A 12,226-nucleotide genomic window follows, 5' to 3' on the forward strand; every position below is an offset into this window, starting at 1 on the left:
TGAATTGATTTTCAGTTAAATATATTTTAATAACATTAGGTTTAACGAGTACCTAGGTTTGCTGCTACAAGGAAACTAATAAAGTGTGTTTTGAGTAAAATATTGATAGCTTAGTACAAAATAAATAAATTTGCCAAGTTTGATCAAAATATATCCATAAACAAGCAAACTACAACATTTGACAATATTCTCCATAAGAATAACATGGGAATTTTAAATTTACAATTTTTTAAATTTTCTCCGTTACTAATAATTGAACAAAAATACTTTTATATACTAAATTATTTGTTTTTTAAGCTCTTTAAAAAGGTCTAAAGAGAAATCAGGAAATTTTGTGTTTTGAGGGTCAAAAGTGAGAAAACCAATTTTTACCCCATAAAATCCCCCGTAAAGCCCCGTTCCCATGGTCCGATCGTGCTGGTTCGCGAACTCATTCAAGTTTATCCCGCTTTACACCTTTAAACCAAATTTCATCAAAATCGGACAAAAATTACTCAAGTTATCGCGTTCACGGACGTTTATATATATATATATATATACATATATAAAAATTTAAACGAATGGTGTTTTGGCCTCTGGGGACATCAAAAATGAAAAAGTAAATCGGTCCCGGGTCTAGGTCTTACCGTGCCACCTACGGTAATAGCTACTTCCCAACAGTCGTAGGTAAAGTAGTGTACGCAACTCGCGTTAATAGTCTTTACGACACTCGTAGAAGTTTTTAAGGCACTCGCCAAGGCTCGTGCCTTAAATGTTCTACTCGTGTCGTAAAGACACACTTAACGCAATCGTTGCGTAAACTACTAAAAATTATTAGTAAAAGGTTTACCTCACAACTAGGAATTTAAAGCATAGCATTCAACTTCAATACTAACTACATTCTTATTACCATATTTTATTTTCCAGTTTAACTAAACATTTACCACACTCGTGTTAGTATGAAATTAAACGATGAAATACATAACTAAAAGTTTAATCTATATGTACACACAAGTATCACAAGTGTAACTACATAACGTGATGTAATATCGTTGGAAGTATGTGTAGATAACTAACTGTTCGTTTGGTTACACAACTAAATGTAATAATTACAATAATCTACAAAACCACGAGTTTAACTACAGCATGTACAAGACAACAAATTTAGCTATTCAGAGATATGTTTAAATAACTACTAAATCGTTAGGTTTTAATTCATAACTACAAATTTTATTGATAATTTACAAGATAAATTACACGTTTAACTGTACAGTTACTGTTTTAACTAAAAATAAACCAAGCCGTTTAGTTGTGTCTTGTGATTTATAAACTTTAACACAATGAAAAACCCCTGTAATTTTTTAGTCAGTTTCTTACATTGAAAACAATTTTAGATGTCGACAACTCAAAAAATTAACTTTCCGTAATTTGTTAATTTTATTAGTATCTGAATGTTTTATACTAGTGCACCTGTTGCTCAAATTCGAGCAATTGCAAAGTATTAGAGGTGTTATTTCAAAGCGACAGTCATAATTATTTCCGATGACTTAAAAAGAGTAAACTCAAAGATAATGTAATCAATCACTCCATTCCAGCTATCGAAACTGAATACGAACGATCTTGTGTGTATCATTTGTTTACTATGAACGTCTGTAATTAATACAAATTATGCGTCTGTTTAAGTAAACAAAATCATTTTTTCATAAGAAATACATTGGGTTTTTGTTGGTCTGTGGGGCAAAGCCCGAGGACTTTTATTACAGGAATTGGTGAAAGGGGGTGTCTACACAAAAAATACTTCATTTTGATACATCGTTTGTAAAAATCCGTCCATTAATAAGGGAGAGTAGTGTTTCGTATAAATTGCCTTCACGTATTATATATAAGGATTCTGAATATATGTAGCCCTATATTTTAAGCAAGTGGTATGAATAAGGTCGTTCATAAAATATTGTAGTATTAACTTTTATTGTAGGGTAACATTTTGGTTTTATACAGTTTGTTATTTCTTTCTTAATTAAAAATTACATTTTTGAGTTGAAATGTTAAAAAATATTTACAATAATTCACGGGGTGCTTTGAAGTAAACAGATTTCAACCACTCTCTTTTAAGGAAAGTACGTAAGCGTTTTTTCCTTAAGAGGTTTGCAAAAGTTTCAATGTTTACTAAGGGTTCTAATTTCACAGAGAGTAAAGTTGTTTAAAACAAAAAGTTGGCCGGATTTTCCAAAACCGCTCTAACTAGTTCAAAGTTATACAATCTCTTAAAGGAAATGTAAAACAGACACGGAAAATTATCCGGCTTAAAACAGAATGGAAACTAAACCAATTATATTTTCATGGAATGCTGTATCGTCCAGTCAGTTGTGTGACGGGGCATAATTTAATAAACATCGAAATTAAAACAAGTAAATCCAAAATAGAGGAAACCAAAATATTTAAGTCTTCCTTTTTTTGTCATGATACCTATCAATATTTACATCAAACAATTCAACTTAACTTTGAGTACAAGATGATTTCAAGACAATTTGGTTTTACTTTAGGCCAAACTCATAATGTACATTTATGAAAACAATATTAGCAACACTGGTTCAGTAAGTATTTATTTTACCTAACTCGCCATGTTAAACTTCCCTATCCCAAGCGTGATGTATACAACTTCCTTACTTCTCGAGTGATGTAAAGTATCAAAAACTCACTCGGTGATGTAATGAAACCCATTTAAATAACATTGAGTGATTAACTTAAAAATATACCTCTATGGAGCCAACGACGTTCAACGCTAGAAATCAGCTGTGCTCTTGAATTTTATTGTTATGTTTGAAGAATTTTCCTAACCTAGCTTTTGTTTGTAAATGAACGTTACTGTTTGAAGATGAGTGAAATGGATAATGATTAATATTGTTCGTAACCTCCTGTATATTGTCGGGTCAGGTAAAATCTTGTACGTTACACGTTACGCAAGAGCGTGTTTACATCACTTCGGTAAATTATGCAACTCGCTTCCGCTCGTTGCACAACCTTCACCTGCGTGATGTAAAAACGCTCATACTACACTTGTAAGGTAAATAGCTATAATCTGGTACGGACGGATAAACAAAAACCAACTCTATTCTATAATACATACATTCTGACACCTAGTTCAAGATTATGAATATAAACTAGTTCATTACATGACTGATTCCATCTGACAATTACGATCAGAATGTTTCAAATACATGAAAAATATTGTATATCTTAATAGGGAAAATCCAGCTCAGAAGTCATTCTCCTGCGACATATCGGACACTTTATTACTCGACCACCTCTGTGGACTGAAGTATTAAATTCCTACATTCCTCTACGTGTAGCAGTGCTGTCTGTACCTCTTCATGTAAGAATTCATGTTTTTATAACTGTAATTTACACTTTGAGTATTTATTTATTAATATTTTTGTACTGTAAGTTTCTCAGAAGGACAAAATATTATAGTGACATTATTATTTTTTAACTCGTTTAGGTATGTGATTATCAATAAGAAAATATAAGTAATATGCACAGGTTACACAATATACGACGACTAGCACACATCGTTGTTTACAAAGGCGATCGTGTATTTGAACACTCTAATTGGATGACCCATATCGGAACATATGGTATACTGGTCAAATAACGATAATAAACGGGTTTTAGTACATCAGTAGTAAAATAACATCGTAGAAAAGTAATTTTATATAAAGTTTTTCGCAAATGAATATGATAACAAAACTTTATAGGTTTAATCGGTCAGTTTTTGTACATAACCAACTTTGAAAATATCAAAAATTACAATTGAACAGATTTGAAATAAAAATGTTTATTTTTATTGAGTAAAAATATTAGCATTGTTCAACGCTAAGCGAAATGTTGTAGAGGTTAGTAATTTGAATATTCCACGAGATGATCTATTAATACGAGGTTGCACCAATGGGACGTTCCGTACTTCGCTTGGTTGTTATTCATCCTAACAGTTCAAACACTCGAATTAAAACACGCTTGAGCCAATTAAATTGACCAATTATGAATATTGGTAATATTGGTGATATTGGCAAATTAATGTAGGCCTAATATAAAATAATAGCTATTTACCTTACAAGTGTAGTAAGAGCGTTTTTACATCACGCAGGTGAATGTTGTGCAACGAGCGGAAGCGAGTTGCATAATTTACCTAAGTGATGTAAACACGCTCTTGCGTAACGTGTTACGTACAAGATTTTACCTGACCCGACAATATACAGGGAATACGAACAGTATTTTTTCACTATCCATTTCACTCATCTTCTAACAGTAACGTTCATTTACAAACAAAAGTTAAATTAGGAAAATTCTTCAAAACATAACATTAAAATTCAAGCCTACAGCTGATTTCTAGCATTGAACGTCGATGCCTCCATAGAGGTATATTTTTTAAGCGCTCAATGTTACTTTAATGGGTTTCATTACATCACCGAGTGAGTTTTTTTTTTTTCAACTTTACATCACTCGAGAAGTAAGGAAGTTGTATACATCACGCTTGGGATAGGGAAGTTTAAAATGGCGGGTTAGGTAAAAATTATTACATATTGGACTTTTTTACCTTAAATTTAGAACTACATTACAAAAATACACCAACTTAAAATATTTTATAAAATAGACCTAAACTATTGCCAAATTACGATTGAGTAGCCGTCTAATAAAACATGAACACATAGATTTTACTTGAATTATAAAGTACTGTAAATACACAAAGTGTAGTTTACTATGCATGAGCAATATCTCCAAGAAGAATTTAAATATAGGAGCTACGCGAGAAAAGTATAAATTAGTGACCATTAGTCACTTTTAGTGCTGTCATCCCTACAGCCTCCCCTTCGGGCTCGGTTATCCTGTCACCAAGAAAATAATGGTGTTTAAATTCATGATTTAATATTTTCACGGTGAGGGCAATTGACTAGTAAAATTTTGAAAGATTTCATTTTTGACTTACGTGTGCTCGTTGGACCAAGAAAGGAGAGAATGTTTTTTTAATCATAACAACAAACAGGTGCTTTAAGGCTGCAACAACGAAAACAAACAACACCTCATTTGATAAATCAAACAAAAATCACTCATTCATTAAACATTCACTAATGTTGATAAAGAGTCAAAAAATTAAGTAAAAAAAAACACGTTTTAAACACATCTTTACAAATTTATTTGTCAGAATTTTAAATTGGTAATAATGTTTTCTACACGATCAATTTTGAGTACGAAATTGTCCTCTTCCTAAGTAGAAACGTGCCTTAACAGTTATAAAATAAATAAAAAATAAAAAAATATCAAACGGACTTTTAACGTTGCTTGATATGTTTTACTCTTTTTCGGGCATTTTATTTGAACTGAAACTAACTAGTGAGTTACTGTAGCAAAACAAGAGATATATACCTTTTTGTGTCTATGGTTGGCAAGGTAGATGTTACGTTGTTGATATATACTATGATTTTTTACGAAAGAATATAGATTTTAACTTTGTATGTGCCAGTAAACTAATTTCAAACTGTTAAAATTCAAATATATTTATTTATGATAATAAAACTAACAGCTTGGCCTCACCAAGTTTACAAAACTTGTTGGCGAGGTCCAATTAATGCACGAAACTATAACAAACTAACTTTCCTTTTTTTAGTTTTTGCAAAAATTTAGTTAATGTTGGTTTTGGTTGTGTTATGTTAAAAATATAATAAAGTTCATGCTGCTAAAAAAAAGTTACTCTTAGTTTGATTTCGCAATCGTTAATTTTTAACATAAGATTTCTTAACCTAAACCTTTGGATTTTGCAAAATACAGGAGGGCCTAATATCATATGTTTTAAAACTCTCGAAAAAAATGTTTTAATTAGCAGGAAAAGAATATACATACATTTATTTTAAATCTGAATAAAATATAACTATGCGTCTTCAAAATATTTTCAAAATATGTTTTAACAGTGAACTAACCACAGGTTTCTCACTCTACTAGTTAAGGGGGTTCCAAACGAGGTAAGGGAGTTGCAATATGTCAAACACTTCCCAGGATCTGAGCTCCAGGACGGCAGGATCAAAGGCAGGGCCGGAAACGCCTTGAGGAAGTGATAACCAAGTGATAAGACGTTGCCGATGTTTGTTGTTCACTTCTCGGGGGTGTTTGCGCTGTGTACACTCGGGCTTAACCCGTAAACCTCTTAATCTGATCAATACTGATCGGTGTCGCTGTCATGACATATTGAATTATACTTATATCTTCAACTACAGTGGAATCTCGATATCAAGATCCTTGAACAAGTCACTCTCTATAACAAGTGTTATTTAAAAATACCCTAGAATTCATTTGACCTCCAACCGGATGTTGAAACCTATAAGTATAAGTAGTAAACCTTGATAACAAGAACTAGTCATATTAGGTTATCACAATGAGAGTCTTGTTATCGAGGTTTTACTGCCTATATAGCGGGCAGCTGAGTACATAATGCTCGCCTGGTAATAGGTTGATTGTTGAGTCCCGAGGAAAGAAAAGAGAAGACCCAGGTTTACTAGATCATAAGGTTGGGATTTTAATACATTTTAACCAAAGAACTTGCTGATAACAGTGAGTAACAAAAATTACGTATAATTTATTCACTCTCCCTTTATTTATATCAGCCATCAACCATGCACCCTGGAATTTGGGGAGTAATAATGTAATCCATAGAGACAATTTTATTTGACCCAGTCAGCTGTGAACCTACTCTTCATGCAACACCTGGCAGGACGAGCTGCATCCATTCCCGAAAGTAAAATTGAAGGAAGAAATTACACATTTTGTTTGATACATAATGTTTTTACTTTATACCTTAAAGATCTGAGCTTTACGTATCTTATTTGACCTAAGGAAATCTTATTTAGCTATACAGGGTGTCCCGGAACTCTCTACCAATATTTTAGGGCATTGCTCCTGGGTAAGAAACTTAACTAAATATCATATTTAAACTGTCCGGAAGTCCTTAGTTACTCACACAGCCGCCATTTTGTTTTTTTCTGTTATTAATTTTTTTCTAAAGAACGGTTGAACATACCAAATGAAAACTTTGCACAAACATTTATGACAACTAGACAAAGCTACCAAAAAATTATCACGATTATTCAAGTTCATAAAACAAAATGGCGGTCATTTAAAATTTTTGTAAAATCAATGGTTTTTGAGTTATTTAAGAAAGAAAATTTTAAATGGCCGCCATTTTGTTTTATGAATTTGAAAAATCGTCATAATTTTTTTGTAGCTTTGTCTAGTTGTCATAAAGGTTTGTGCAAAGTTTCAATTTCGTATGTTTAACCATTCTTTAGAAAAAAATAATAACCGAAAAAAACAAAATGGCGGCTGTGTGAGTAACTAAGGACTTCCGGACAATTTAAATATGATATTTAGGTACGTTTCTTATCCAGGTTCAATGTCCTAAAATATTGGTAGAGAGTTCCGGGACACCCTGTATATGTTGTAAGCACCTTTTTCATCATAAAAAAATCTCTCTGTATTGTACGTGCTATAACTTTTAAGTATCTAGAGTAGAACCTGAACAACAATGTATCTCATGGGGATGATCAAATAAGACTTCTTATCAAGGTTGAGTTTTTTTAAGAGGTTGGTTACCTCTTTTAACTTTGCATTTGCCTTCCCACATATAATACGGATCTGTGCGTGGAACATATACAGCAAAGCAAGGGGTGACCGATACAGTACAAAGGTGAACTGTACTGAAAAAATGTTTGCGGCAGTGACCAGGTTCCAACCCCACGACATCGCTGCCTTGGGCCCAAAGTCCGTACGCTGCCAACTGAGCTACACACATTCTTATCTATGTTTACAATAACAGTTACTTGCTATAAGCTACTTGGGGTTAAGGGTGTTTGTGTGTGTGTGTGTATAAGGTGTTTGAGTATGGCTTTTGTTATCAAGGATGACTTGCCATAGAGGTTCCACTATAAGTGTTCAAGGTATACTAAAAAAAAAACATTATTTTTAATATTCTGCTGATATTACAACTTCACATTTCTGATAGAATGTCTTTCCTCAACGTTCGTAGTTATTTTTAACAATATAATTTTTATACACGTTCAAAACTTATTAACTAACATAGTAAATTCGAAATGCAATATTGTTCAGCAAAGATGACAACAGTCGATGATTCAGTTACGCTAGAATGATGTATTGATAGTCAAAGATAATACACACACACGTAATACATAATACATAATCACACACATACATAATACATTCTCACGTTATTTTATTTGTGTACGAATACAGTATAGCAAAAAATACACATTCCTAAAAAATTTGATATGTAACGATATTTTTATTTGAAATTTCGGAATTGGTCACTGTCTAAAACATTAATGGAAAATTTACTTATAAATAATAAATATGATAAATCATTTATGTATAAGTAAAGCATAAAAACGTATCTATTAATTTTGATGATTTGAAGTCCACATATTTATTTGAGACATTTGGGTCAGATAATTTATATTATGAAGTTAATGCTACCTTTTTGATTAAAAAAGAACATTTCGAACCAGCCGACCGTGTTTAGAAAACGCGGCAAGGTTTCCCTCGGAAATTGTCGTCCTGTTATAAAGAGGCAGGGTTGACAATAATACAACTAACTTCCCTCGTAACAATGAACAGCGCTGCGTGGGCCGACCCACCTCAGGGACTGAACACTACCACACTACTGAACCATCTTGTGAGGCTTAGCTTTGATTAAATAAAAATTCAAATATATTATTTAATTTAATTTTAATTTTTTACACAATATGATTTATGTTAATTTGAAGCTCCCGACTAATTCAGGGGTTTTAACATATGTTGCGGTTGTTGAATATACTTATAGCCTAAAAAAATAATAAATGGTCAAAATAGGTTTCAAACTAATATCAATATGTGTCAAAGCCTGGTAAAATTAGAGAAGTATAACAACATGTAAAACACATCAACATGGACAAAACACAACAACAACACAACAACATGGAAAACAACATGTATTTATTTGTTGTATTAGGAATTAATGAACTAACCGCTAACATAATTCTAGAATCAAATAAAAATATAACACATGGATTTGTACATAATATGCTAATATGCTGATTAATATTATTTTTATTGGTTAAATTACTAAATATCTTTGAAAATTAATTTTAATAGATAATTTAAGACATTAAATAAATGATTATTATTTGGATATAAGGTAAATTGTGTAAAATACATTTTAATATACATAATCTTATTCTTTCATACAATACGAATATTTCTCATTTCATAAAAGAATATTTGAAAACCCAACAAACAATGACAAGGCCATGTTTTGGGTCATAAAAAAATAGTTTTGAATACGATATTTTAATAAAAAAAAGTACAAGACCCAGAAAATATTATTCTGATTCATAAAGAAGTAATGAATCCTCACTGACATCAATAAAACCGACAAAACTAAAAACCTAAAAAGTGTATTACGTTTCTTATTGAATTCTCCGTTGACAACAGATTTTGCAAGTAAGTAAATAACGTAGGAATGGAACTGGATGCGATTTCCGAGTTGAACAAAAGGGAATTGGAAATGGAAACTCAGGAATGGAGGGAAATGGCCAGGAGGTGGGAGAATTCAAGGGAGAAGAGAAATTAGTCGTCATCAGTCACTTTTATGACCTTCATCCCTTAAAGCCAAAGCAACTCTGTCTATGAATAACATGAATACTAATTACTAAAGAAGTATGCACTCTAAAAGAATTACCCAAATTGCTCTTAAATTGCATTAACTTGATTTTTATAACAGATTCACGTTTACAAATAGGTTAAAAATAGATAACTCATTCTTAATAAAAGATATAAGATAATGTTTTTAAAATAATGTTAAAAATGAGAGTAAAATATACGATGATTAATTAACAAAAACATATACGTTATTGTTCAAACAAAATTTTATTATGTCTACATCCATTTGTATGTTATGTTACATACGGTTTTGAGTAAATATAAACTTGATATTAATGGGTGAAACAACATAAAAATCCGCATATAATAGAAGATAGTGGTCACGCCTAGTAAGTGATTTGACACTCTATTGTCCTGAAGCAATAGCTATATGTAGCACTTCTAATTATAAAGCCCCATGTAGAATGGGGTGATAAATAAAACACAGTAATATATAAACATAATCAAAGTGGTTGTTTGTTTACAGTGGTGATTATCATACATAGATTCCAACTTAAAAGTGGACGCTATTGTCAATCATTGTACATGTACAGTCTGTTTAAGTCAGGTGAGCTCGGCTTCTGCCACTCTAGCTCAACTACATTGACAATACAACACAATGTACCGAAAACTGAGGTAAAGAAACTCAATTAATATCCGGTATTAAATTCGTTTAAACTAGGGTTTTAACTTATGTTTAATTGAGAAGCCAGAATACTTTTGTTCAGAATGTTGTATGCTAGATTATGGATCGAAGAAAAAAGAAAACATTTATATAAATAAAAGTTGAATTACCATTCTTCTTTATAACTTTATAACTTAACTTGATTTAATAACTTCATTTTGTATAGGTATTGATAGTGCGTGGAACAAGCAACATATTACATAGTAATCTTTCACTTCCGGAGACCAGCACCATACTTTGGGAATCGACTAAATACATCGAAAAGAGTGAAAATCAGCCGGGAGGCAAGCTTTAAAATAATTACGTCACGGACAGTGACATCATCAAAATGGCCGCTCAGCCGATTATAAGAATGCCGCATATCTCGGCAACCGCGTAACCGATTTTGACGTATGACATCTTATTTGAAAGGTCTAATCATTGTCTATAAAAAAGGTAATTACACTTATAGCGATTAAACCAACGGTTTCTTTGTATTTTGTAAGAAATTAATTTTTATTACCCTTAATTTAGATACATCAACATTTCAAATATTTAAGAAAAAATTTTACAAAATACTAAAAACTCGGAAAATGAGTACGCATGTCTGCTGCCATGTCAATGTAAAATATAATTATTTAATAGTCATTATCAAGTAGATCAACTAGGTGAAGCCACATACCGAGTTTTATTAAGATATGTTAAAAAATAACCGAAATATAGAATTTTATTTTTTCCATAAGAATAACATGGGAAACAGTGTTCTGAGTTTACCACTTTCAATATCTCGGTAACAAATACACATAGAATGATGATTAAAAATACTAAATTGTTCATTTTTTTAAGCTGAATTCATGGGTGGAAAGTAAATTTTGATTATTTTAATTTTTCCAAATGAAAAATCCAAAAAACCCATTTTGTGGGGGGTAAAAAATTAATTTCTTACAAAATACAAAGAAACCGTTGGTTTAATCGCTATAAGTGTAATTACCTTTTTTATAGACAATGATTAGACCTTTCAAATAAGATGTCATACGTCAAAATCGGTTACGCGGTTGCCGAGATATGCGGCATTCTTATAATCGGCTGAGCGGCCATTTTGATGATGTCACTGTCCGTGACGTAATTATTTTAAAGCTTGCCTCCCGGCTGATTTTCACTCTTTTAGATGTATTTAGTCGATTCCCAAAGTATGGTGCTGGTCTCCGGAAGTGAAAGATTTTTACACTTGTTCCACGCACTATGACATGAAAATGTCTTGGTATGTCCATAAAATAAACACATTGTTAAACACATTCTTTCAAGTGAGAACCAACTCAGCACAGACGATCAGGACACTGTCTCGACAGGTCCAAGTATGGAAAACTATCTCGAAGTGGCTTAAACCATTACAGGAGATATGAAGTACTTGAAACCCCCGTCTGCCCTTGATGTATAAACAGTGCTGCACATTTCGACGTAAACCAGATGCAGCCCAAAACAGGCACCGTGGTGGCTAAAGTCAAGTGGTCGTCTACGACCAAGGATGCTCGGCATGTATATTAACATCCTAGAGGCATTGTTTGATAATAAACGACACGAATAAACCGTAGGAATGTATTTCATTGATAAAGTCAATGGTGTTGCTAATGTAAACATAGTTTTAATCTTTCAGTCTTATTGTTGGATCTACAGTAAAAGTGTGACATCAACCCTGAGAACCTTTACTTTAAAGAAAAAAATATTTGTCGTGAAAATCTTTAGAGCTATAAAAAGCCTACTCAGTTTGAGTAGACCATCAATAGCTTAATTGTGTAACTGATGGAGGTACTTAAGTATTATACGTAGGCCAACCTTGTACAGCGC

At 32.1% G+C, this 12,226-nt stretch overlaps 1 protein-coding gene across 3 annotated transcripts in view; it reads right to left on the reverse strand.

Moving 5' to 3' along the window:
• LOC128988892 (uncharacterized) overlaps window positions 1-12,226 on the reverse strand; it is a 157,003-nt gene that overhangs the window by 116,866 nt on the left and 27,911 nt on the right. The gene's annotated exons all lie outside the window — the stretch shown is intronic.

The sequence above is a fragment of the Macrosteles quadrilineatus genome, unplaced genomic scaffold (assembly GCF_028750875.1).
Source record: "Macrosteles quadrilineatus isolate MER2022 unplaced genomic scaffold, UCM_ALF_1.0 Scaffold_3__2_contigs__length_128488019, whole genome shotgun sequence".
NCBI lineage: Eukaryota > Metazoa > Arthropoda > Insecta > Hemiptera > Cicadellidae > Macrosteles > Macrosteles quadrilineatus.